Source organism: Bubalus kerabau, chromosome 6, assembly GCF_029407905.1.
Source record: "Bubalus kerabau isolate K-KA32 ecotype Philippines breed swamp buffalo chromosome 6, PCC_UOA_SB_1v2, whole genome shotgun sequence".
NCBI classification, from domain to species: Eukaryota; Metazoa; Chordata; class Mammalia; order Artiodactyla; family Bovidae; genus Bubalus; species Bubalus kerabau.
Genome location: NC_073629.1, coordinates 118,633,070 through 118,660,566, shown reverse-complemented (window position 1 = coordinate 118,660,566; position 27,497 = coordinate 118,633,070).

Genomic DNA, 27,497 nt, shown 5'->3' with positions numbered 1-27,497 from the left:
ATTTATTGTCAATTAAAAAATCACCCTGGGGACTTCCCTGGTGGTCGAGTGGTTTAGACTCCTCCTTGCAATGTAGAGGATGGAGGTCAATCCCTCGTCTGGGAACTAAGATCCCACGTGCTGTAGGGCACTTACGCTCGAGTGCTACAACTTCTGAACCCATATGACACAGCTAGAGAATCCATGTGCCTCAGTGAGAGATCCTGCATGCGGCTAAGACCCAATGCAGTCAAAATAAAATGTTTTTAAAATTAAGAAAAACAATCAGTCTGCATCGCTCTAGTTTGACATTCAGAGCTGCTCTCAGCAGTTTAGAACTGAGGAATACGACTCAATAAACCTTGCCAACTTTAGGAGGAGTTGACAGTTCATTGAGAATAATAACAGAAGCGGACTGGGCATGAAAACCTGTGTCACTTGGGGTCTTGTGCAAGAAAAACAGGCCTTCTCCAAACCTGACATGTTTCAGTGGTCTCTGGACAGGGATTTCTGAGCCACCTGGGCCTTTAGGAGGCTCGGGTGCACGCCATCTGTGTGGTTTGGTCACCAGGCAGCACCCTGGGCCCTCCCAGCAGGCGGTCAGCCCTCTCTACGCTGCAAAGGCAGGCGCAGGCCAAGTGCTCCAGAGGCTGGCTTTGGAGCTAAAGTGTCCACAGTGGTAACACTTGTCTGAAACAATAGTGCTGAGTCAGCCTCGCGGCCAGTGTTGGAGCTGCTTCCAGGGCCCAGATGATATCTGAGGTCTTTTTAGTCACTGTCAAGTCAGGGTTGGCCCCTTCTAGGACATGGCACATCAGCGAAGCCTCAAGGATGGTAATTCAGTGTTGACTGAGTCCCAAGTGCCAGGCCTCCTGTGAGCCTGGGAAAAGGCCTTGGACAGGAACTGGGGCACAGTATGTGTCCAATCAGTGTTGGCTACTGGGATTGTTAAGGCCACGGCGATGACTCCTGAGACACAGATGCGAGGCAGTCTTATCTCTGAGACAAGGTGGGTGCTCCCTAAAGGGGAAAAAGCCTTGCACTGCACGCAGCACTCCACACCCCCAGCAAATGCACCGAGCACTCGCCTTCCGGGCGTGCTCAGCACACTGTCCTCGACTTGAAATGATGTCCCAGGCACATTCTTTCTTAAAGTCTACAATACAGAACCGAGAAGTTTTGTAGAACTGAATGAGATAGGTTCTGCCAGCGTCCACTGGCTATTTAGTGAACACGTGTGTGTTTCACAGGCTTTGTTACCAAGGAGCTGGTTTATCCTCCCCTGAACCTAAAGTGAAATCACAGCTCTGGCCTTAATGAGATCATTCTTTCCATTTTGGACAAATAAAAATGTTCAAAAAAAGTTCTTTTCAAAGTCTGCTTTGAAGAGCCAGTGTGAGAGTTTGATAACAGAGCAGGATGCAGTCAGAAGTAAATTGTGACTTCCTGCCTCCCTTTCTTAAAGTTCTGATGAGCCTTCTTTCGTGGAAGCCTCAGTTATTAATACAACACCTTGTAGATAGAAACAAGGGGTCCCTGGAAACGAAAGCATATTGGAGGCCAGAGTGGGCACGAAGCCCGCCTCCCCCGCCCATACCATCCCTTCCCCAAGACACCACTTACAATCGTAACATTTAAGATCAGATGGGCTGGTCGAGATCCTTTTACTGAAAGACCTCAAAAGATCCAGTTACTTCCCCAGGCTCACGAAAGCAGCAAGAGCTGGAATCAGTTTGAATAGAAGGCTCCTAACGACCAAGCACGGAGTCCCCAGGCGGCACAGGTGGTAAAGAACCTGCCTGCCGACGCAGGAGGCACGGGAGATGTGTGTTTCATCCCTGAGTGGCGAAGATCCCCTGGAGGAGGAAATGGCAACCTACTCCAGTATTCTTGCCTGGGAAATCCCACGGACAGAGGAACCTGGCAGACTGCAGTCCACGGGGTCGCAAAGAGTCAGGCACGACTGAGGGACTAAACAGCAACAAAATGTTGATTGAACTGCGAAAGTATATAAATGTGTGAATGATTAAAAAGCTAGTACCAACACGTGATTACTGAAATAAACATTTCAACAGAATATTTGGAAGAAAAAAGTCAAGAAATTTTTTCTCCAAGAAAAGCAGAACAGTATGACAAAGAAACAAGTGAGCCAGAGCCAGGGTTCTTCCAGATTGTCCTGGACCAGTTCCAGCACGTGAGGGCACCTGCTCCAGCCTCAGACCGACTCGCTTTCCTCACCACCGTCCTCGGCGGCTCGTCTGCGATGTATCCCCGCTCAACACCACCACCCGTCAGTCACACCCCAAACCTGATGAAGTCGTCTTTCTTCATAAGCTCATGGACTTGCTTTCTTGCGGACTTGCTTCGCCAGTGAGTTTTATCTGAAGTCTGAATCTTGTTCCGGAGAAGGCAATGGCACCCCACTCCAGTACTCTTGCCTGGAAAATCCCATGGATGGAGGAGCCTGGTGGGCCGCAGTCCATGGGGTCGCTAAGAGTCGGACAAGACTCAGTGACTTCGCTTTCACTTTTCACTTTCCTGCATTGGAGAAGGCAATGGCAACCCACTCCAGTGTTCTTGCCTGGAGAATCTCAGGGACGGGGGAGCCTCATGGGCTGCCGTCTATGGGGTCACACAGAGTCGGACACGACTGAAGCGACTTAGCAGCAGCAGAATCTTGTTCCTTACACCCCAAGAACGATCCACCGTTACACACATAACCTTGTTCAGTCCAACCCCGGACTCACATCTCCAACTGTATCTCGACTTCATGCCATCAGATTGCCAGCTGACCCTGGTACCAAGGATACACGCTCACCTCCTTGGAAGAGAAAGGGGACAACAGTGGTCCAGATGGCAGCCCAGCAGGATCTGGAGAGGCAGGCCAGGAGGAAGCACTGTGATCCCAGCACGGCATCAGAGGATCAGCCTCATCAGAGGTGGAGAGTATGGCCTCTGGGGCGGCCTGAGCTTGTGCACGACGTCCAGGTGGGCAGCACCCGGTGCAGAACAAGTACTCAGTAACCACTGTCTCTGCCTTCCTGAAGACTCACCACCACTGAGTGCCCTCATCCAGAGTGGCTGGTTCTAGCTCCCCCAGAGGAAGCAAGGAGGCCGACTTGGCCTGCAGCTCACTCCGAACCCTTGCCGAGGATGTGCCATAACCTCCAAGAGGCTGTGAACTCTTAAGAGTGGGAGGGAGGCAGGAGGCAAGACCAGCCTCTGTGGCTTGTCCTCTCCCCAAGCTTCAGCTCAGCGTTCTCCGCTTCCCTCCATCCCCTCTGCACCCTCAAGGCAGGGCCGATTCTCTCCGTTTGCAGGTGAGGAAAGGGAGGCAGCAGTGTAACCAACACCGTTGCCCAAGAACCAGGCAGAGAGGAAGAGGCAGGGCCAGTCCCTGAACCAGGCATGTGCCCTGGCAGGTTGGCAAGCACTCAGTGACAGGAGTGGAGAAGAAGACTTCCTGCTCTGATTGGATGTAGGAAGTCAGGGGTGGAGGCTCAGATCCCCACAGTAAGGACCCCATTCCAGCAGCTCAGGGGACCCCAGAGGACACAGAGGCTCTGGAAGCACAGTTTAGAATCTCCAGGACAGATAGAAGGAGAGATGAGCATCCCAGAGAGAGTCTCCTTACATCAAGGAGGACACAGATGAAGGGTCACAAAGCTGTGCTGTGATGCTGAGGGGCTGGGGGTCTAATAGTCAAAGAGCATGCTGACAGACGGCTACGGGGAGTGAGAGAAGCCCTGAGCTCAGCAAGGCTCAGACTAAGGGCAGAGCAGAGACCACGCATCACACAAGAGCTCTGGCGTGGCCCAGAGTGAGGCAGAATGGATGCCCAGAGCTCCATCCTGGAGCACTGGGGGAGAGGCCTCCAGAGATGGGTTCTCAGGGAGCGGGGTGGGCAGGATGGGAGCAGGAGGAGAGTATGTGGGAAAGCCCTCCTCCAGGAGCAGGGGCCGGTGGTGGGTTCTCCTTTGGGACCAGACTTCTGAGAGAAGGCGCAGGAGAGCTGTCCCGGGAATCATGATTAGGACCATCTCCTGGGAAGGAAGTTGGCGTTGGGAGCTGAAGGGAAGCAGCCAGCATGCAGGAAGGGGTCAGGTTGAGGAGGGATGCGAAGCTGGACCAAGGCTCTGAGCTCGATAGCTTAAAGAGGTCAAGAAGGACCTGCTTCTGGTGATGATGAACAGAGGACTTTAGATTAGGAAATGCTGGGAATAGGGGTACTGGCCAGGAAGATGCTCGGAGAGCCTGGGGGAGAGGGAGGATGAGGGAGTCTGATGAAACCAGGATGCAGGAACAGAGGGAAGAAACAGGAGAGTGAGCAGGAGAGGAAAGAGAGGGAGGCTTGTCCAAATCCTGGTTACTGTCAGCCTCCCAGCACAGATTGCCCAACTGCTATGAGCCACAGCTTCCTCGTCTTTAAAATGTAGGTATCCTCCCCCTCCTCCCCATCCCCCTACTCCTCAACCCCTCCTCTCCCTCCTTCCCATCCTCCTCCTCCCCATCCCCCTCGTCCTCACCCCCCTCCTCCCCCTCCCCCTCCTCCCACTCCTCCTCCTCCCCATTCCCCTCCTCCTGCTCCCGCCATGCAGAAGTATGTGTGTGTCAAGGACTTTATGAGAAGCTGTAGGTAAAGGGCCCAGGATGATAGCTTGCACATAGCTCTGAATGAAAGGGCAGAGATGACCACTGGCGTCCATATCCAAGAGGCCTCATTGTGACCAGTGACTCAGTGGCTGTAAGGTTGAAAGAAGGGGTCACCATGGATGCACTGAAGCCATGTGTACAGGAACCAAGGATGGGACAGTTCCTGGGCGAGGCGGGGGGGTTGGTGCCCTCTGTCTCACCCAGTGCAAGGTGATGTCGACTACAAATTGCCAGTCACTGAAGAACAAAGGCATTTGCCATCTGCCTCTGCAGAGATTGAACCCCATTCTGCTATAGCTGTTGACCATCAGCAACCCCTGAGGGAGTTCAGGGTGGGGTGATGCGCTCTGTGCTCCAGGGAACCTGGTGGGGCAGGTCTTTAGATAGTTGGATGTTTCTAGGAACAGATTTTATGATCTCAATCCTTGCATCTCCTCACATCTAGAGAAGCACTAAATCCTTCCATGGTGACATCAGATCCTTGGGATTGGCAGAAAACCTTTTGTAAAATGAGTGCTTCATGGTATTGAGCTCCACTTCCCCCAAACCTTATATATAATATAAATATAATATATTGTATATATTATATATATATAATTATATATATAATATATATATATTATATAAAAATATAAAATACTGACCTTTCTTGCACTGCCGCTTTGGAGCAGGCTCTCAGAGCTATCTGATGCGCCGCCTCCCGGGCTGCAGTCCTCATTTTGCCCCAAATAAAATTTAACTCACAACTCTCAAGCTGTACATCTTTTTAGTGGACTCTGAGTAGTGGGGTGTGACTTCCTGCCACTCTCTGAAAGAGGAAGAGGATCTCCTGGGCACCACCATAAGCTCCACCCTGCCCACTTTATCTCCCAAATGTCCGGCTCTCTCCGTCCGCTCTGGCAGTTCCATATGGAAAGAAGCCGGAGAGCTGGTCCGCATGCCTCATGTCCATAGCTGCCCTCCAGAGGACTGTCTCCTGCGATTGGTGTTTCTTACTCAGGTTTCCAAACACGAACAAACAAGTTACAAGCAAGAGCCCTCTGGCTGAGGCTGCTTCCTTGGAGACCCTGGCCTCCAGGAATGTGGGTCCTGGCACAGGAATGAGGAGCTGAGAGGCTGCAGGCACGCTCGGGTCTATGGTGCTTCCTAGCTGTACTCAGATGCCGCTGAAGTCAAAGCAAAGAAAGGCATCCGAAAGGGCACTGGCGTCTTAAGATGCCAAATGGCTGAAATGGGAAGTGGAAAAGCTACATCCGTTGGCTTCTTCGGCCATAAGGAATCACCACTTGCATTGTTTCCATTAAAAAAATCTTACAAAGATTGTATTCAGCAAGACCATTTACATATTTAGGTTTGACCTGAGATTAACTCAATATGAATTGTTGCGTGTCCATCTGTTTCCTTTTCTGTTTGATCCTTAGACATTCTAATGTAATCAACATTTTTTTTTGGAGTTGATGTTGAAGTTGAGGATGGAGGGGAGAAAAAAGAATACTTAAAAATGAACGTGGGCCGGGTGAATGCTGATTTGATTCTGACAAAAGGAGGAAGAGGGAACACAAGTCCCGGGTCTGCACTGGAGCCTGCAGAGCTGAAACGGACACGTCTGCTCCCGGGGCTCGGACCGCCTGCCGTCAGCGTGTCTACGTCTCCTCCGTGTCCGTCCGCGTCTGTGCATCACGCTCTTGATGTCTCATGTTTTCCTTCCACCCCCTATTCAGAAATATTTGAGAAGAGTCAACAGATGTGGTTCTATCTCTGTGTCTCTTTGTTATTCAAATTAGGGAGGAAAGCAAAATTTTAGGGAAATGGTTTTAATTAGCGAATGAAATAACAACATCTTCCACTCTCAGACCAGTAGATCTGAAATTGATTTGCAAATAGGAGTTTTGTTAATCCTTTCAATGTTTCCTAAGATATGGTTGTGGAAAATCTTATTCTGCTTTTAAGCGGAGAAGCTGGGCTCTGTGAGAAGCAAGTGGCCATATATTAATGAGGACCCTTTGAGAGGCAACCGCTTTAAACTCCTTGTAAACATCATTCGAAATGAAAACCAGAACGAGGCTGCGTCTTCATGAATCACTCACACCCAGATGTGGCAGAGTTAAGTGGAGAACTTTCTTGTTCTGATTTCCAGATGACTTTAAAAAAAAACACAACTTTTTTTTTTTATCATTGGACTGTATCATATCAGGCTTAGGAGATGGTGAAAACTTCCTGCTACATGGTGGGGTGGCGGGGACTGTCAGAATGAAACAGGCCATCTTTCCTGCCTGGGGGCCTTTTCTATTGTTCTTGGAAGGGGCCTGGAACAAACTAAACCATGAGCATGAAATTCCAGAGAAGAAAGGACTGTCCCAGGAGGAGGGCTTTCAGAACTGGTATTCGGGCTCCAGAGGTCAAGCCTTTCTCTCGGTATGATTGGGTCTTGGAGTAAGGTGGACGGTTGCCCCCCCAGAGTATATCCATGCCCTAAACTCTGGAACCTGTGAACACGACCTTATTTAGAAAAGGGGACTGTGGAGATTAAGACAAGGATTTCAAGATGAAACCACCCTGGATTATTCAGTTCCATTTAGTCACTCAGTCATGTCTGACTCTTTGCAACCCCATGGACTGCAGCACGCCAGGCTTCCCTGTCCTTCACTATCTCCTAGAGCTTGCTCAAACTCATGTCCATTGAGTCGGTGATGCCATCCAACCCTCTTATAGTCTGCTGTCCCCTTCCCCTGCCTTCAATCTTCCCAGCATCAGGGTCTTTTCAAATGAGTCAGCTCTTCATATCAGGTGGCCAAAGTATTAGAGCTTCAGCTTCAGCATCAGTCTTTCCAATGGATATTCTGGGCTTATTTCCTTTAGGATGGACTGGTTTGATCTCCTTGCTGCTCAAGGGACTCTCAAGAGTCTTCTCCACCACGGAACCTAAAGTGTCCTTATAAGAAACAGAAGAGGAGAGACACAGAGGGAAGAGAAGTCCATGTGAAGGCAGGAGAGGAGTTTGGAGCAACGTAGCCATGACCAAGAGGCACTTGGAACCTCTGGAAGTTGGAAGAGGCAGAATCCTCCTTTGGAGCCTCAGAGGGGCATGGCCCTGCTGACACCTAGACTCTGGAGTTCCGGCGCCTAGAACTGTGAGTGAATGCACTCCTTTGGGAGCACCTCACTCCTCGTATCTACCTCAAACCCTTCAGAGTATGTTGAAGGTCAGAGACTGCAGCGGCTGGTGACTCATTCCTCGTGGAGGCAGATCACTGCTGTTGTTGCTGTTTAGTCACTAAGTCATGTCCAACTCTTTGTGACCTCATGGACTGTAGCCCACCAGGCGCCTCTGTCCATGGGATTTCCCAGGCAAGAATACTGGAGTGAGTAGCTGTTCCCTTCTCCTGGGGATTTTCCCGACTCTGGAATCAAACCCGCATCTCCTGGGCCTCCTGCATTGGGGCAGATTCTTTACCACTAGGCAAGCCCTTGGCAAGTTGCAACATTTAGTTGGCAGTTGAAACCACCAGGTTTGTGATACTTCCTTATGGTGGCCCCAGGAAACTTATTACAGGCCTAATACAGAGAATATAGGTAAGTAAAGGAGCCACTGGGGTCACCTTCCTGTCTCTTAGACCCACTGGAGGGGAGGAAGCGGGGCTTGAGCAGAGAAGGGATAGAGGTGGCCCAGGTTCTGACCAGCAGAGAGGGGGGATGACTGTTCTGAGCACTTTCCTGCTGGCTCAGATGGGGAGGACCAGCACATTCATCAGGGGGCCCAGCAGAGGCCTAGATCACTGCCAAGATGAGGTGGGCCAAGGGCTCAGCCTCCCCAGAGAGCAGAACCCACACCTGTCAGGGTTAGCACCTAGAAATTGAGTCACGAAGCAGCTGCCATATTTACCTTAAGATCCACAGGCTTCAACTAAAGTAGGGAGATGGGCAACTGAAGGAAGTTTGTCTTATTTGTTGTCAGGGGGAGGCACCCAATCTCCAAAAATGGGTTTCCCCAGGACTCCAGGCTCTACTTTTAGGATCCTTAGATTAGAATCAACCTTAGTGATGGTGAGGAAGACCTCACACCTGATCTGATCACCAGGCAGACCGCAAGCCCCATGGTGGGAAGACCTGTGCCTGAGCAGAAGCCCCCGGGGGTTCAAGCATGGAAATCACGGATTGAGTAACCTGTGTATACAGGGGGCCTCCTCACTACAGGGTGGACCAGTGCATGTGAGTTAACTATTTATGGAGTGGTTTTGCAGCTTTAAAGGTGTACAGGGTTCACTCAAAGGCATTTCTGCCTTAAGTAAGGTTTGAAATATGACTTGGAAGGACATGGTGAGAAATACACCATTTTAAAAGTCATATGTAATCTATTTAATTCAGCAATGACCACAGGACTGGAAAAGGTAAGCTTTCATGCCAATCCCAAAGAAGAGCAATGCCAAAGAATGTTCCAATGACTGTACAATTGCACGCATTTCACATGCTAGCAAGGTCATGCTCAAAATCCTTCAAGATAAGCTTCATCACTACATGAACTGAAAACTTCTGGAGGTACAAGCTGGGTTCCAAAGAGGCAGAGGAACCAGAGATCAAATTGCCAACATTCATCGGATCATGCAGAAAGAAAGGGAGTTCCAGAAAGATTTCCACTTCTGCTTTATAGACTATGCTACAGTCTTTGATTGTGTGATCACAACAAACTGTGGGAAATTCTTAAAGACATGGGAGTAACAGACGACTTTACCTGTCTCCCTCAAAACCTGTATGTGGGTCAAGAAGCAACAGTTAAAACCAGACATGGAGCAGCAGCCTGGTTCCCTATTGGGAAAGGAATACAATTTAACTTATATGCAGAGTACATCATGCAAAACGCCATGCTGGATGAATCACAAGCTTTCATCAAGACTGCCGAGAGAAATATCAACAAGCTCAGATATGCAGATGATACCACTCTTATGGCAGAAAGAGAAGAAGAACTAAAGAGCCTCTTGATGAGGGTGAAAGAAGAGAGTGAAAAAGCTGGCTTAAAGCTCAATATTCAAAAAACTAACATCATGGCAGCTGGCCCCATCACTTCATGGCAAATAGATAGATAAAAAGTGCAAGCAGTGACCGATTTTATTTTCTTGGGCTCCTGGATCACTCCAGATGGTGACTGCAGCCATGAAATAAAAAGATGCTTACTCCTTGGAAAGAAAGCTTTCATAAACCTAGACAACATATTAAACAGCAAAGACATCACCTTGCCAACAAAAGTCCATATAGTCAAAGCTATGGGTTTTCCAGTAGTCATGTTTCGATGTGAAATTTGGACCATAGAGAAGGCTAAATGCTGAAGAATTGATGCTTTCAAATTGTGGTGCTAGAGAAAACTCTTGATAAGTCATTTGGACTGCAAGAAGATCCAACCAGTTAATCCTAAAGGAAATCAAGCCTGAATATTCATTGGAAGGACTGATGCTGAAGCAGAAGCTCCAATACTTTGGCCACCTAATGGGAAGAGCTGACTCAGTGGAGAAGACCGTGATGCTGGGAAAGACTGAGGGCAGGAGGAGAGGGGGCAGCAGAGGATGAGATGGCTGGACAGCGTCACCGAGTCAGTGGACAAGAATTTGAGCAAACTCTGGGAGACAGTGGAGGACAGAGAAGCCTGGCATGCTGCAGTCCATGAGGTGGCAAAGAGTAGGACTTAGTAACTGAACAACAGCAATCTATTCAAAACAAAGATACAATCCACAATAATGGATGCTTGAAAAATATAACTGAAATAGCAAAATCAGAAACACAATGGATAGACTCAATAGCACAATGGAGAGTGAAAAAGAAGGAATCAGTTAACTTGAAGAGAGATTAGTAGAAATTACCCGCATCTGAACACTGGAGAAAAAAATAGACCAATAAAGAGAGTCTTGGGATCTATGGGCTTACAACCAAAGATCTAAGACTTTTGTCTCTAAGGAGGAGAAAAGAGAGAGGAAAGCCCTAAAAGTGTTCAAAGAAATAATAGCTGAATAATTCCCCAAATTTGGCAAAATATATAAGTTTACAGATTCAAGAAGTTGAGAAAAACCCAAATAAGATAGATTCAAAGAACCCGATGCCAAAACACGTTATAACCAAACTTCAGAAAACTAAAGACAAAGCAAAAATCTTGATATTCGTGAGATAGAAATGATGCTTTACCCAGGGAAAAAGAGCTTGAGTGACTGGGTATCTGGACAGAATTCACGGGAGACAGAAGGACACAGTACAACATATTTCCAAGTGCTGAAATAAAATAACTCAACTGCTAATTCTGTATCTGACAAAACTACCTCCTTTAGAAATGAAGAAGGGGGGAAACACACACTCAGACAAAGGAAAGCTAAAGGGATTGACTGCCAACAACCCTGCTTTGGAAGAAAGGAATTCCTCTAAATAGAAAGAGTGGAAAAACTCTTGGAGCAGCAGGAAGGGAGAGAAAAGAACTGAAAAAGCAAAAATATGGATCTCGGTATTTTGGAGCCCTGAGCCAGCAAGTAAGAATCTGACTACTCTGAAACTGCCATGCAGACAGCCACATGAAGACAGGAAGATGAAGTAGGGAGAATTCCAGTACAGCCTCAATGCTTGTTATTCCCACCTTCTGCGAATGGGTGGGGCCATTATCCTGGACAGCCTGACCTCACCAGCTGATCCCTGGAAAAGATGGTCCAGAGCTCAGAGATGTGCCTGACGACTCTGGAGAAGCTCTTGTGAACTGCTGCCCACAGGAGCTGAGGACTCAGTCCTACCACTGCTAGGAACTGAATTCCACCAGCAACTTGGAGGGACTGAGAGGAGGACTCTGCACTCTTGCTGAGAATGCAGCTCAGCTAAGAGAACCCAGCTAAGCTGTGCCTGGATTCCTGACCCACAGGAACTATGAGGTAACAAATGGATGCTGGTTTAAATCACAAAAGGAAAAAAAGCCATATATAGTCTTTTGACTACAGATGGAGGAACAGTGGAAACAGTGGCAGACTCTATTTTGGGGGGCTCCCAAATCACTGCAGATGGTGACTGCTGCCATGAAATTAAAACACGCTGGCTCCTTGGAAGTAAAGCTATGACAAACCTAGGCAGTACATTTAAAAGCAGAGATATCACCTTGCCAACAAAGTTCCATACAGTCAAAGCTATGGTTTTTCAGTAGTCATGTATGGATGTGAAAGTTAGACCATAAAGAAAGCTGAATGCTGAAGAACTGATGCTTTCAAATTGTGGTGTTGGAGAAGAATCTTGAGAGTCCCTTGGACTGCAAGGAGATCCAACCAGTACATCCTAAAGGAAATCAGTCCTGAATATTCACTGGAAGGACTGATGCTGAAGCTGAAGCTCCAGTACTTTGGCCACCGGATGCAAAGAACCAACTCATTGGAAAAGACCCTGATGCTGCGAAAGATTGAAGGCAGGATGAGCAGGGGACGACAGAGGATGAGATGGTGGATGGCATCACCGACTCAATGGACATGAGTTTGAGCAAGCTCTGGGAGATGGTGAAGGACAGGGAGGCCTGGCATGCTGTAGTCCGTGGGTTTGTAAAGAGTTGGACATGACTTAGTGACTGAACAACACCATATAAACATTAACAGCGAAGCAGTTTAGTTACATCAGTGCCTTGGCTATTGCTCCTGTCTGGTACCTACTCACAGGTCCACTCATGTTGGTGTTGAGAGTACTGCACAACTTAATATCTATATGGTGGTGTATTCACACAGGCGTGTGCTATGTGCCGTGAGAAAGAATGATCTACGTCTACACATACAAATCCCACATAAGCAAAGTGAGTGAGTGAAGCCAGACACAAAACATGTATGCTCTGTGCTTTCATTCCTATAAAGGATGAAAACAAATCTGTGGCCAGACGAACGTGTGTTATCAACAGTTTTGATTGTGGAGTTTTTTTCGTGGGGGGACGGGGAGCATTAAGGCCTGGAAGGAGGCTGTGTGAGGGACTTCTGGGCACCGTTAGCTCTGATGGCTGGCTTCGGAGGCGTTTACCTTTATTTATACCTGTACTCTTTTGAATGTATGCTGTGTGTCATTAAACTTTTAAACGATGAAGAAAGGTCCTTTAACAATAAAACATAAGTGAAATCTGGATATGCTGGAGAATCTCATTGCCCTGCCAGGCTGAAGATTCACCTTCTAAGAAGGGTACCGTGGCACCAACTGCATCTTTAAAGTGGATGCCAGAGAGTGCGAACAGAGCTTGATATCTCTGGGACAGGAGAGGTCGACTGTATCATCCTGTCGTGGGGTGGGCTATGACCGCAGCTGGGGTGTACACAGAGAGAAATCACCTTCTCCTTGATCTGGAGACACCGGTGGGTGCACACGTGTGCCTCCAGATGAAATGCTCGGTGGCCGCCCGGAGCAGGCGGCTGTCTAGCAGATGCCCCGATGAGGCCTCTTGCTGCCAGGCAGGACCGCCACCCCCAACCCCACTCCCGGGCTCAGTGTGGAGAAAGAACTCTGAGCGAGAGTCAGCTACGTCACTCCAGGGAAGAAGCAAAGAGGGGTGGGGGTGCCAGTCCCTTTCCTTGGCTCTGAGTAGGCTCCTGCCCTGCTTCTGCCCTGCATGGGCAGCACCCCCACCGCTGCCTCACCCTGCCTGCTCCCAGGGGCTGTTTTAGGAGGTGGGAGGGAGGGAGGAGTCAGAGCAGCCCCCCAGCAACAGCACTGTCCGCCCCCAGATCGCTGGACGCCCCTGGACTCTGGGGCATGCATGTGAATCTAAAGCTGGGCGAGGGGTTGGTGGGGGTGACAAGCTATGGCACTGCCCTGACTGGGAGCCAGCTTGGTCATTGGTTCTGCGATTTGTGAGGTTCTCCCCCTCCCAAAGGCCGGGTGACCCCTGTGGTGGACCCTTGCTCCTTCTCCCGTATGTGTGCATCAGACTTAGACTTGGGAGAATTTTTACCTGGGTGTGGGATGGTGCTCAGTTGCTCAGTCGTGTCCGACTCTTTACAGCCCCATGGATGCTAGCCCACCAGGCTCCTTTGTCCATGGGATTTTCCATGCAAGAATACTGGAGTGGGCTGCCATTTCCTCCTCCAGGGGAGCTTCCCGACCCAGGGATTGAACTCGCGTCTCTTGTGTCTCCTCGTCTCCCGCATTGGCAGGGGGACTCTTTGTCACTAGCGCCACCTAGGAGGTGCGTGGGGTGGAGGCGTCACATGCCTCGGGTAGCAGGCGCTCAAAGGCCGGTCTTCCTCCCCTAAATGAACAGAGAGCCGGGGGGGTTGCTTTCAGCCAAGGTGACACTTCATTACAAAATACAACCAAATTTTCAAGCAGCTGTTTCTTTTAATTTCTTCATCATTTTTAAGATAAGAGTCTGCTTATAACAATAACCACCATAATATGATTAACAACTGTTTAGTGACATAGCTAATGCAGAAGAATGAGTTAGACGTGCCTGCGCGTTTTGGAAGGCTAGTGGGCAAGTGTAAAAGATGTGCTTTACGTGGCTTTGGGGTGAAATGCACCAACATGAGAGGAGAGTGTCCTTTTTCAATCACCTAAGCCTGTCTCCCTGCAACCTGAGATGAACTGCTCACTGGCCCACCGTCCCTGTTCATTCTTTCAGACGTCCACCTTTTTCTTGTCTGCTTCAAATCACAAGGCTACTCTACGTCTGAAGCCCATTTAATTTTACTTTTCAGTGCAACAGAGCTCCCACAAATCAGCTTTTAAGGTCTGTAGAAGGCTCGTCATATTTATTTTCTCAGGTTATTGGATCTGATCCCACGCCCCAAGAGATGCAGTGGAGAGGGAGCCTGTCTGTCCCACAAAGCATGTTTTCATCAGTATTAAACGTCTTCACTGTAGAGCTGATTAACAGAGAATGTTTGAATTAACTAGTCATTTCATGCTTCCGCTGAATACGTTTTAACTGGAAAAGGCAATACCGTTGGTATGAGGGGACTTCTGAAAACTTCTAGGGGAGGTGGATACATGATTGTTTGAGCAGGAAAAATACTCTTCTAAATTCTTAAAATAACAAAATTAAGTTTAAATTTCAAAACATTAGGTAATCTGTTTCTGTCCCTGGTATTTTAATTTCAGGATTGAAGAGGCAGTAGTTATTTTTTGGGGGTGGAGGGAAGACCATTCTCTTTTTCAATTAGCACAAAAATAATTTTATAATTATTTCATCAGCTACTACTCCATTGATTTTTAAGATGTGAGTTTTTTTTTTTTTTAAGTATTTACCTTAATGCTAATAAAAAGGTCCAATGACAGGTGAAGAAATTTCGTGAGAACAAACTATACATTACCAAACTCCTAGTAGTCCCCAGAGTGGCTGGACAGCGTCTGTACTGCGCGGGGGTGTGTTGCAAAGCTCTACAAACACTCTTAAAGGGACACACGTTTGTAGGAGAAAGTGCAATTGTAGGAGAAATGGTTGGGGAGGGGGCTTTCTCCCTGTTAACTGTTAATGATCTCTGAGACAGTCACACTCAGGAAAGGAGCTGATTGATCAAACTGTGGTGGGACAGAGATTCAGAAAAGCTTTGACTCCTCCTCAGAGAGGAACTGGAGACCTAAGGGGGAATGATGGTGGCCAAGAGCTCTTAGTAGGAAAGCACATCACAGCCTTATTTTTCCTTTCAAAAGTGCTTCCCACATGTGGTGGAAATGCTGCAGACATCCCCTCTGCAGACCTGTTGCTGGAGGACGCGATGATGAGCAGGGAGTCTGTGAGGTTGCAGCGGAGTGCATTCTTTGACCGAATTCAGAACCAGGCTCTCTGGAATCCTTCTGCTTTAAGGCGGTCCCGGCACAGGGCTCCTGCAGCGGCCAGGGCCAGCGCCAAGCTGATTATCTCTGCTTTTTATCTGCAGGCGGAAATGGGAGCAATACATGCAAAATTAGCTCCATAAATAAATGCTGAGGTCTGATTGCCTGGTCAGCCGGGAGGCAGTGGATCCTCCCGTCTCTCCCATCTCTGGTCATGGCTGCCCAGGGTGCAGCAAACCTCGAGTCTTCTGTCTGCAGAGGCAAGCTCTGGTGGCCTTCATCCATTTTCGTAGCGGAAAAATGTTTGCTTTGTACTAATTGGTCTCCCTCTTGGCAGCCCCCTGTGATGGCCCCAATTCTTGGAGCTGAGGCTGAGTTTTGTGTGGAAAGGAGAAAAGGTGATAGGTGGCCTTGGTCAAGGGCAGAGAGCTCATGGATAACTGCACTTACTATTCTAGAACCTTCTCACCAAGGGATGAGTCCCAGAACAGGGACCTTATGTCCTCAAAATCACACAGGATCTTATCTCTTTAGAGAAAAGTTTCTGATACCAGCAACACAGGGTCATTCTGAAGGCAACATTCTGAGCCATTCTTCAGGTCAAAGGGGTTCTCTTTCTATCAGGGGCTTTAATTTTCTTCAACATTCACTATTTTGCTGTGCCTATTATAAAGCAGCCTTGCAGGAGAAAACTTGGAAAATGCAGAAAAATGTAAGGAGATTAAAAAAAAAAAAGAGTCTTCAACAATTTAGGCTCAGAGACGACCACCCAAACTATCGAACAGCTGTGTGCTCGTGGTCCTTCCATGTGCAGTATCATTGCCTGCTTTTGTTTCACTTAACTTCATCCCAGGTACATTTTCTGTTATTCAAAACGCTTAGGAAATTGTTTATACTGCCTGTGCAACATTTCATCACTTAATTTTCATGATTTATTTGGAGACGTATCTCTGATGACGAACACTGTGGTTATTTTCAGATGTCATTATTATAAATGAGGTGGTGATTAATATCTTCAGGCATAAATCATTGTCTCCATTTTTGATTATTTCTCTAAAGGAGATGACTCAGCATGGCAAGTCTGGGTCAAAGACAACGGACACTTGATCAGTGTTAATATGTACCTCCGGACCACTTTCCTAAAGTGTTCTATCAATTTGCAACCCCACCCCTGCCAAAACCTAGGAAAATACCTGCCGTTCCCTCCACCCTGCCCTTAGCATTGGACATTAACGTTAAAAAATTTTTTTGATTATGATAACATTGCTTTGATCTGCATTTCTTTGAACATCAGCAAAGTTAAACATATTTTTAACTTGCTCATATCACATTTTGTACTGCCCTTATTTTTAAAATGAACTCCTTAATCTTAAAGATGATGACTGTATAAGGGAGATGCAGAATGGGTTTTTCTAAGTAGCTAACTACTTCCATAAGCACCATTCATTGGGGGGCTCAGACTGTAAAGGATCTGCCTGCAATGCAGGGGACAGGGGTTTGATCCCAGGGTCAGGAAGATCCCCTGGAGAAGGGAATGGCAAGCCACTCCAGTATTCTGCCTGGAGAATCCCATGGACAGAGGAGCCTGGCAGGCTGCAGTCCCTGGGGTCACAGAGTCAGACAATATTGAGTGACTAACTCTTACCCTGACCCAATCACTGCTTTGTGACACCTTCTTTGTCAAGTATTTGGGTCTCTTCTCTCTTTCTGGGTTACCTATTCTATTATTTCAGTCTGTCTGTCCCGGATCAGTCAACCGACATCATGGTTAAGGGTATTACTTCTCTGTGTTCTGATATCTGGTCCGTAATGAGACATGGACAACTGTCACGCTGTTATTTCTTCACTGAGTGTCTTTCAATCACTTACATCTTTCGTAACCTATCTTTTTATCCCTGGTAGCTTTTCAGATTTTTTTTCCCCTTATCCTTGACATTTGAAGTTTGCTATGCTCTGTCCTCATTTAAATTTCCTTTTATTTATCCTGTCTAGGATATTTATCCTTCCTGAGCATATTTTAAAATCACAGCACTCATGTTTTCTTTCAAGTCTGGAAAAATTTCACGTGTTATCTCTACATATACCATCTGTGCCCAAGTTTCAACATTCTCTCTTCCTAGAAATCTTATTGGATATATATTTAAGCATCTTAATTGCCTACAAAGGTGCATATAGTCAAAGTTACGGTTTTTCCAGTAGTCATGTATGGATGTGAGTGTTGGACTATAAAGAAGGCTGAGTGCCAAAGAATTGATGCTTTTAAATTGTGGTGTTGGAGAAGACTCTTGAGAGTCCCTGGGATAGCAAGGAGATCAAACTAGTCAATCCTAAAGGAAATCAAGCCTGAATATTCATTGGAAGGACTGATGCTGAAGCTCCAATACTTTGGCCACTGGATGCGAAGAGCCGACTCATTGGATAAGACCCTGATGGTGGGAAAGATCGAAGGCAACAGGAGAAGAGGGCAGCAGAGGATGAGATGGTTGGCTAGCATCACCAACTCAATGGACATGCCCTTGGGCAAACTCCGGGAGATAGTGGAGGACAGAGGAGTCTGGTGTGCTACAATCCCTGGGGTCGCAGAGTCAGACAGCATAGTGGGAGATAGTGGAGGACAGAGTGGAGGACAGAGGAGCCTGGTGCGCTGCAGTCCGTGGGGTGGCAAAGAGCTGGACACAATTTATTGCGGGAACAACAGCAGCATTTTATTCTCTAAGTTTCCCAGTTTCTTACTTGTATGTCCACTTCTTTATTTTCCCGTGCTGTGTGCTGATGAGTTTCCAGACTCTTTTCCAGTTTGTTATTTCTTTCTTCAGCTACATTATGTCTACTATTGGAACTTTGAAAAATTCACTAACCTAAAGTTCCTACTTGATCGTATTTCAGGTTTTTTTTTTCTCTTTCATTATCACCTGTTCTTGTTTTAAATGTTCTTACCTTTTTTGAGTCTTTGAATATTTAGAGCACTTTTGATTTAGAGTTTCATACATATTATTCTGTTAAGTCCAGTTCCTTGGATGTGAGTGTTTCCATTTTGGGGAGTGGATTCTGTGTGATCCATCTCAGGGGACTCTGGACTTATCTGCAGTACACGCTCACCTGTGACTTCGTTTTCAGCATGGTGCTTCCCTGGGAGAAGACGGGAATCTGGGTTTCACACCTAGCACAGCACAGGCTGAGTTTCTTCTCCTCTTCCTAACAATCTCACAGCTTGTTAAAGGAAATTTCCTCCCAGGATATGACGTAGGGCCAAACGCAGGGATTTCTCTGCTCTTTGTTCATGTGTGGAGAAGAACTTTCTAATTTCCCGTCTCCTAGATTCAGATAAGAAGAGCGGTTCCAGATTCTCGCTGCTTAGGATCACGTGTGGCCTCTGTTGCTGTAAAAATGCCGGCCCACACCCCCTGTGGAGCATGAGGCCAAAACTCCTGCTTTTAGCTGAAATTTTCCTCCTTACTTCTGGGAACTGGAGATTTTGCCGTTCTTGCTTTTATCTTGGCTCAGTATTTTAGATTTAAATCAGCAGTTCTAAGTGTTTGGAACAGGCATGAACAAATCTCATGACTGCTGAGTCTTTTGTAAGGATTAGAATCTACTTAATTATCATGAATTGAAAATGGCTGTAAAGTCCTTTCTCTTCCCATTCTTAACTTTCTTTTCGCTTCTTCTCTTTCCTTTTTTCCCATTTTTACATAACTTTTTTCAGAGGCATCTGTTTTTGTGAAGTCAGAGAAACCTTGTGAGAATTTTAATTTGAATTAATGTAGGAGAAATTTTATTTATAGGGTATTTCATCTAATTTATTTAGAAACACGGTGCAATCAACTCTAAGTTCCATGCCCCTCATTCTGCTGTTTACTCTTACACTTTCTTTTTCCTTCAAAATGTTCGTTCAAATATATGCAACATTTTGGGTCATGAGTTGATCAATTTTCAAAGTTTGCCTATTCAGGTATTTTCAAAGAGCCTACGAAAGTTTTCTTCAATTATAACTTTGATTTGCCTTCTATTTGCCTGTATTTTTTTAACGTAGGTTTCGTGGATCTTCATTCTCTGTCTTCTTTGTCTGTCATTTTCTCTCTCATAATTTTCTTATTTTAATCTGCATTTCGAGATAACATTTCAGAAGCTTATTTTCTTCACTACAGATTCACCTTTCACAGGGGAGCTCGGCGTCTGCTATGTCCACTATGGGGGGAGCTCAGGGTCCTCTGTGTCCACTATCGGCCCGCAGCCTCCATGCAGCCACTTCTCCCATCGCTGAGCAGCTGGTCCTAGTCTCGTCACCCCAGCACCTGCCCTCCAAGGCCCCACATCCACACGGTTGGTGCAGACACAGAGCTAGGAGTAACCGGGCAAGCCATGCGGGTGGATGACTCTCCACCCTCTCACCCATCACACCCGCTCTCTTCTAGGGGAAAGTGTGCTTTGATCATCCTTTTTGCTCCTCAGTCCACCTTCCCTGTCCCCGTAGTTGTTAGAAGCTCCTCCTTTCTCTGACATACCCTGACCATCCCACCCCCGCCACCAGTGCTTTGGACCAGATCTGAGGTTCTGTGTGGCTCTCTTTCAGGACTTCCTTCTCCCTTGTCTTGTCTCGTTTCACCTGGAAAGGGCTTTGGCCCCAGCAATCTGCTGGCTCAGAGCTGTGGCTGCACCCTCCCAGAAGACCAGCCCCCTCCCGCCTCCAGGGGAAGCATTTTGACCAGCTCTGCTGGGTCTTACGCCCATCCCCCTGGCCTGAGGTCCCTCCGCATGGATGATCAGCCCCTCCAGAGCCACTGGTTCATGGAGGGAAGGATGAGTTCCCCAGAAGGAGAGAGGATGGATCCCAGGAAAGGGAGGAGAGCTGGAAAGAGGAGAAGAGTTTGCACCCACAGTCTGGTCTGTATTTAGAATTGAACATTGGTCCCTTCCAAGGTTCCAGAGCAGCCTGAGTCAGTTAATGAATTGAAAAAATGTTGCCAATAGTTTGTTGGTGTCCTGGGGCTCAAATATCTGTCAAATCCATTGAATTCTTCAGTTTGCAACCTATTGTTTCTCCTTTTTTCTATTAAGGCATACTTTACTCAGTAAAAGGACTCCCTTTTGGTTTTGACAAACATATATAGCTGCGTAACCACCAGCACAGGCAAGGTATAAAACGATTCCATCACCTTCCAAATCCCTAACCTATTTTTTAATCAAGAAACTATAACCAGTGGTGCATCAAAAAAAATGAGATTTCATTTTAAAATATTTAATACGTAAAGAAACAGTCACAGTTCTCCTCCATCATATTTATAATTGAATTTGTCTAAATTTAACAAATTTAGAATGGGGCCAGTAAATGAATGTGTGCATGTGTTCAACGCCAGCAATCCTAATTCAACAAAATTGCCTTCAAAAGCCACCCAAGTATTCTCTCCCCTGCCAACGTGCATTTCACAGCCCCACGTCCTTGAAATGCCCACCCAGGTTGAGTTGCACGTCCCTTTGCAGAATTTAGAGCAGAGGAGGAGTTCCACTTAGAGGAAGTGGACTAGGCACCCGTGGGAAGGGAGGCGAGAAGGATGCCGTTGAACCACCAATGCCTTAGCGCCTGAAGAAAGGAGAAAGGTTATAGAATGAAGGGAGAGGAGGAGAAGGGGTTTGGTGAGAAGCCGGCACAGAGCGGGGCTGGGGTGGACCAGAGAAGATCAGGGCAGAGAGAAGGCAGGAGACGCTGAGTGGGCCGGGGCCCGGGCTGAGGGGCCCAGCGGATGCTTGTGGGAGCAGTGGCCAGCTCCCCCCGCCCACCGCCTGGGCACAGCCGGCCAGCCGGTCTGAGTAAAGCCTCTCAGAGATGACGACAGGGCCACCAGGAGAGCGCTTGGCCAACGTGTTTTTGTTTCTCTCTAACACACATGTGTGATCACACACGTGACTTCTCTGCAAAGGCCGTTCCCCGAAAAGCAAACCTTTCATGATGAAGGCCTCCAGAACCTAGCTGCAGCACAAAGACCTCTGGGTAAAGGCAGTGTGAAAGTCGGATGATACTTTTTTATTCTCAAAGAAGGGTAGCATCTAGAGGCAGACAAGACAGGCCTCTGGGTTCAGGGACAGCACTCAGCACGAAGGCAAGCAGGAGGATGCAGCCCCCCAGCTCTCTGGCAGGTGTTTGCTCCAAGCCAGACCTGCAGAGGCAGCCCCAGTGACGCAGCAAAGGCCCGCCTGGAACCTCTGCCACCAGCGTGTGGGATCCTGGGCAGCCCCGTGTCTTCCCAGGAACAGCCGTGCTGGCTGCATGCAGCTGATGTTTCCACGTCTGCAAGGTGAAGGCCTCTTACCAAACGAACAGCACAGTAAAGGTCATTATATGCCTTCAGACTAGAAGGAGTTCTTGCAAACTCAGGGAAATTGTGTAGCCTGTTTTTCCAATTTTTTATTAAAGCACAGTTCGCAGTCAGTAAAAGTCATCCTTTTTACTTTTGACAATACATATTCATGTATGTATTTTTACTTTTGATAATACATAATCCATGTGGGTTTCCCAGGTGGCGCTAGTGGTAAAGAGACCTATCTGTCAATGCAGGAGACGTAAGAGGTGCAGGTTTGATCTCGGGGTCAGGAAGATCCCCTGGAGGAGGGCATGGCAATCCACTCCAGTATTCTTGCCTGGAGAACTCCAAGGATAGAGGAGCCTGTGATGGGTTGCAGTCCCTAGGTCCCTAGAGTCGCAAAGAGTTGGACACAACTGAAGTGACAACACTCATGCACATACTTACGACATGGGATCTCAAGACAGTCAGACACGACTTAGCAACTAAACCACCACCACCACCACCACAATCAAGACATAAATTCTGGTTTGTCACAGAGTAAATTCAAGGTCAGAACAAGCGGCTCTGACGGCACGTGGCTCTCAGCTTCACGTCCTGGCCACGCCCCTGGCAGCTGAGTGACTCTGGGTAAGTAGGGTTTTCCCAGCTACGGGGGGAGAGGGCAGCACTGGTCACCTAAAGGGGGGCTGTGCGTGTAAGGAAGGGAGGAGCTGATGGGAAGAAGGGAGGCATCTCCAGGCATGTGTTGTCATCAGCCTCCCTCGGGCACCGAGCTGTGCGTCAGCACACCCAGGAGTCTGCCCTCAGCCTGAGATGCCGGGCTGCGTCTCAGCTGGAGCTGAGGCCCGCTGCGAGGAATAGGGAGCCGCAGCAGCACAGCTGCCTCTCCCACGGCACTGTCTGTGCTCCGAGCAGGATTCCGAGTGTTTAACGGAGGTTGGCTCTTTTAATCCACACAACGCCTGCTCAATCTCCATCCTACAGATGAGAAAACCGACGTACACAGGAGGCCATTTGCCCAGGAATTCACAGCTGGTGAGGGGTGGGGTGAGGTCTGTGGCAATGTCTGTGTTTGTAACCACTACATGACCCCCTGTTTCATGAGCGAAGGCACAGTGAGGAGGCAGAAAAATAAGCTGGAAACCATAAAAATAGATGTTCATTAATCTACGAGGAAAGAGGTTCCCCATGTGTAAGGTGAGAAGAAACCACTATGAATCTAGGTACACCAAACAACAACAAAAACAAACCATCCAGTTTAAAAGTGAGCAGGAGACTTAAGTAGATGTTTTTCCAAAGAAGATATGCAAGTGGCCAAGAAGCACATGAAAAGAAGCTCAAAATCACTGATGGTTCAGGACATGCAAATCCTCCTATCTTTCACTTCATGTCTTTTAGGGTGGCTGTTACAAACAAACACAAAAGTGTTGGCAAAAAAATGGAGAAATTGGAATGCTTGTGCATTGCTGATGAGAACGCAAAGGGTACGGGGCCCATGGGAAGCAGTATGGCAGCTCCTTGACACAGTAAAGGTAGGTCTACCGTAGCTGGAACCAGCAGCTGCAGTCACGGGTCTAAACCAAAAGTATTTAAAATGGGGATTTAGGCAGATGGGTGTGCACCCATGTTCCCAGCAGCATTATTCACTCCAGCCAAGAGCTGGAAGTGATCCAAAACCCATCTACAGTTGAATGGGTGGATAAATACAATGTGGTCTGCCCACAATAGAATACCATCCAGCCCTAAAAAGGAAAGACATTTTGCTGCAGGCTGCCACTCGGATGAGCCTCGAGGATGTTGTACTTGGTGAAAGAAGCCGTTCACAAAAGCACAAATCTGTCTGATTCCACCTAATGTGAAGTGCCAAAAATAGTCAAATTCGTGGACAGAGAAAGTAGAAAGGCGGTTGCCAGGGGCCAGGGAAGAGGGGAGGGGATGGGCGGAGGGGGTCGTGTTCAGCGGGGCCCAAGCTTCAGTTTGGGAAGATGACAAAGCTCTGGAGATGTGGTGGTGGTGGTTGAACAACAGTGTGAATGCCCGTAAGGCCACGGAATGCACACTCACAAATGATTGACATGGTATGTATATCTGTTGTGTACATTTATCAAAATATTGAGGTTTTATATCATGAACCTATTTGCAAGCCCAGAAGGAAGGAAGGAGAGAGATGATCAAACGCTGTCTCTGGTGTCTCCTCGGTGAGGAACGACCTTTCTTTCCTCCGTTACACTTTCCATGCTTTTTGACGCACTTTTACGACAGCTTTAGGCCATTTGCTGAAGTCTCTTCCCGCTCCCCCGGCCCTTCCTCCCCACCCCCACCTCCATTCACACCTGCCTTTGTGATTCTCTTTGATGGGTCCTCCGTGGAGGGGGCAAAATGCAGAGAGGCCCATTTTGCAGACAACAAACTGAAGACTGGAGAGGCAACTCCAGCGGGCCTTACTGGGAAGGCCAGAACCTCCCGCCCCACCACTCACACCCACCCCTAGCCCCTCACTCCCCCAGCCCCCGGCTGCCTTCCTCCAAGAAGCGGATCGCTGGACCCCTGATCCCAGCTCAGCATCTCTATGGGGAATGTGCTCATTTGCAAGGGTGGGGGCCTGTGCCTATGAAAACCCTGCTGCAACAAAGACAGTGGCCGGTTAGGTGTGGGGTGTGGGTGCGTGCTCAGCACCCGGTGGAAAGCCGGACTGTGCTCGCCCCTCAAACGTGCAGACCAGCTGCACTCTGACTGCGTCTTCCAGGGAACAGGCAGCCAGGCCCTCACTTCCCACCCGGTTGAACTTCACCCTTGACCCTGCAGAGGCCAAGGCTGCCCAGACCACAGGGCCCTCTGGAGCCAGCACTGCTGACTCAGACCGCTGGCTACCACTGGACTCGGGCTTTTCAGAATGGTCTTGGTGGGGGCTATACTAAAGGTCAGTTTCTACTGTGTCTGAGCCCCATTTGTAAATCTGTTATCTTTTCTCCTCCCTCAGATGCGACAACCACAAATCACATTGGTTTACACTCACTTTTATACTCCACTCCACTTATGTTTATTATCTGCAATCCTAGGAGATTTCTCTGGTAATCGAAACTGTTTCTGCACATCCAGCAACCGGAGCCGCGAACCAACCGCTAGCTGCACTTGGCCAGGCTCTGCGAGACTTGGAGTGGTGCACTGGCCGGGCCGTGCGGTCCTCAGCCTGGGTCTCCATCAGCGTCAGGAGGTGCTGTGTGCTCCAGCTGGGGGCCACGGGAGCCTGGGGGGCAGGAGGGGGCCGAGGCAGACAGCCCCCCGCCCGGACCAGTCACTGGCCTCTTTCCCAAGCTCTGCTCCTTCTTGGAGGTTAGGCAGCCACAGCAGCTCCATCTTCAATGGAGGAGACCAGGATCTGTAGTTTTTCTTAGCATCTGTCCTTTCCAGCTCACATCACGCAGGCTGGGGCTGTGTTTATTTGGATCTTTCCGAGGAACCCTCTAACCGTATCCATTTCTGTAGACAGACTTGGCAGAGTGATGGAGCTTTCCTCCTCTTCTTTTTTTAAGTTGCAAATGCTTAAAATTCTGCTGGCCTTTAAGCTCCCAGGGGAACCCCCAGCCCCAACCCCCCTGTGCCGTTACCATGGCAATCTCCCCTTCCCTTTAAAGTCTGGAATGCCACATTCCATAAGACTCGCACAGAAAGTCGCTTGATCATAGGCGAAGCTCTGGCTGTCGATCTGGAACATTCTGTATCAATAAACATGCTCGAGACCCTCTCGCTGCCTTGCCATTAGAAATCAAACTTGCAGACTCATTTAGGAGACTCTGGAGGAGTCCAGGATAAGAGAAGCCCCAGCCTGGGTATAGCTCGAATTATCTCCTGATTCTTTCCCTTGGCAGGCTAGCGTTTTAAACTATTATTACAAGAACAACGGCCTGCATTACAGAGCAGTGGTAAAATTATATGTGTAGTCGAACCCAACACCGACCAGGCTCAAAATACTGAATTTTACACAGACACTAAGGCCATTTAAACTGTTAAAGCAAATTTAAATCCTTAAATAAATAACTTTAATTACATAAAGCACTAGATTTCAAGGAAATTATGGTTATTTGCTAGAGGAAAATAACCTCTAAGTTGTCTTTACGACTTAATGGCTAGTAATTTTTGAAGGAATATTCTCTTCTCTAAGCCCATGTGTTCAACCATTTTCTGAAACAGGGACAGGACTAATTGCTCTTGAGTAAAAGATTGTTCCTTATTTTGTGTCAGATCAGAGGGATGAAAATAAACAAAAGATACAATGTTTCTTTGTATAGAGAACTTGGTTTGTCAAAAAGAAGAGTTTCCGCAATCAAAATAAAATATCAGGAAGAGAATTGCTATTTTGTTACAAGGAAACCTTATAATTCCTCTGTATTGAATAATGATGGATTTTATGTTTGTTACTAAGCAGAGGGCTTTTTAAAAATTATTATTATTTCAGGAGTGTGTCCTTCCTTGTTTGTAACTATGCTCGCTATGATATTAAACAGCGAGGTGTTAGCAACTGATTAAAGGAGCGAAAGAAAGCCCTGCCAATTACCGGGCGACCCGGGAATCGGTTTCCGTTGCTGGGCTAAATGACAGCTGACACACCTGCAGAGCTTTACAAGCAGGAGCGGGCTGGAGACTGAGTTGGGGCAGTCCGTGCTTGCAATGCATCCAGGAAAAAGGACACAACTTGTTTTCCCTTAAAGATAGAGGCGACACGACAGGGTTTTCAGATGTGCTTGGTTGGAGGCTGGGGCGGGGGGTTCCCTGCAGGTGTGTCCACTGCTATAAATCTGTTGGGAGCGCTTGCATGATAGAGTAAGAGTGTAGAGGCTGCTTCAAGAAGACAGCTCCAGGAAATTGCGAAGGCAGAGCAACGCACACGAGTCCAAGCAGGGAGGCTGGCTTCCTTGTGCCTGGACAATCAATTCTCCAAACATCCAAGACCGCTTAAACGCAGAGTTTAGGCTGGATGGGGTTGAATCTGCGTTTTTACCCTAAACAGAGAATGTCCACTGGAATATTGCATCAAATTAACTTCAGGAAACTTTTCACTCCTGCTATACAGTTTTCTCATTGTAAGATATACTTTCTATAATAAGGCTCAGTAAAGAACCAAGAATCCGAAGCCTGATTTTTTCCCCCATAAAACATTTATTGTGTAACAAGTCGATGAGCCAAAAGCATTCACTTTTAAACACTGTGGGTATATATATTAGAAACATGTTCTACTCTGCAATGACTGTGTTTGTGTATCTGTGTCAATGTGGGCACACACGTTGTATAAGAGTTATACATTCCAGAATTACAGAAATGAAATCATTCTCAACTTTAGAAATGTTTGGAGACAGAGAATGTGATTTCTGTTGCTAATTTAATGCAGGTTTTTAAAAATGCCTTATAACTTCAAAAAAATTACAGATGGAAAATATTTTTGTCCTTCTCTTTTATCTAGACAAATTCAGGAAAACCCAGAGATTTGGAATGACATTTTCATCAAAAAAATATCACCGTGCTGTGTTAGAAACACTCCTGTGGAGATAGGAAGGCAGGATTGAAAGCCTTTTTTCATTGAGGAAACCCTTTCAGGGAGATACACTCAAAATTACCCACATTTCTACCGAAACGTAAAGTCTGAAGAGAGCCTTCAGTTAAACCAGAGATTTTGTTTTTTTAAAGAAAGCTCTATGATTTAAAGCTCTATATCTTTTCCTGCGTGATTTTAAATTATTTTTTATTTTTAATTAGACATGGCATTGTTTGCTAAGGTCTCGGTACCTTTAGAAGGATTATAAAGAAGAAATTCAT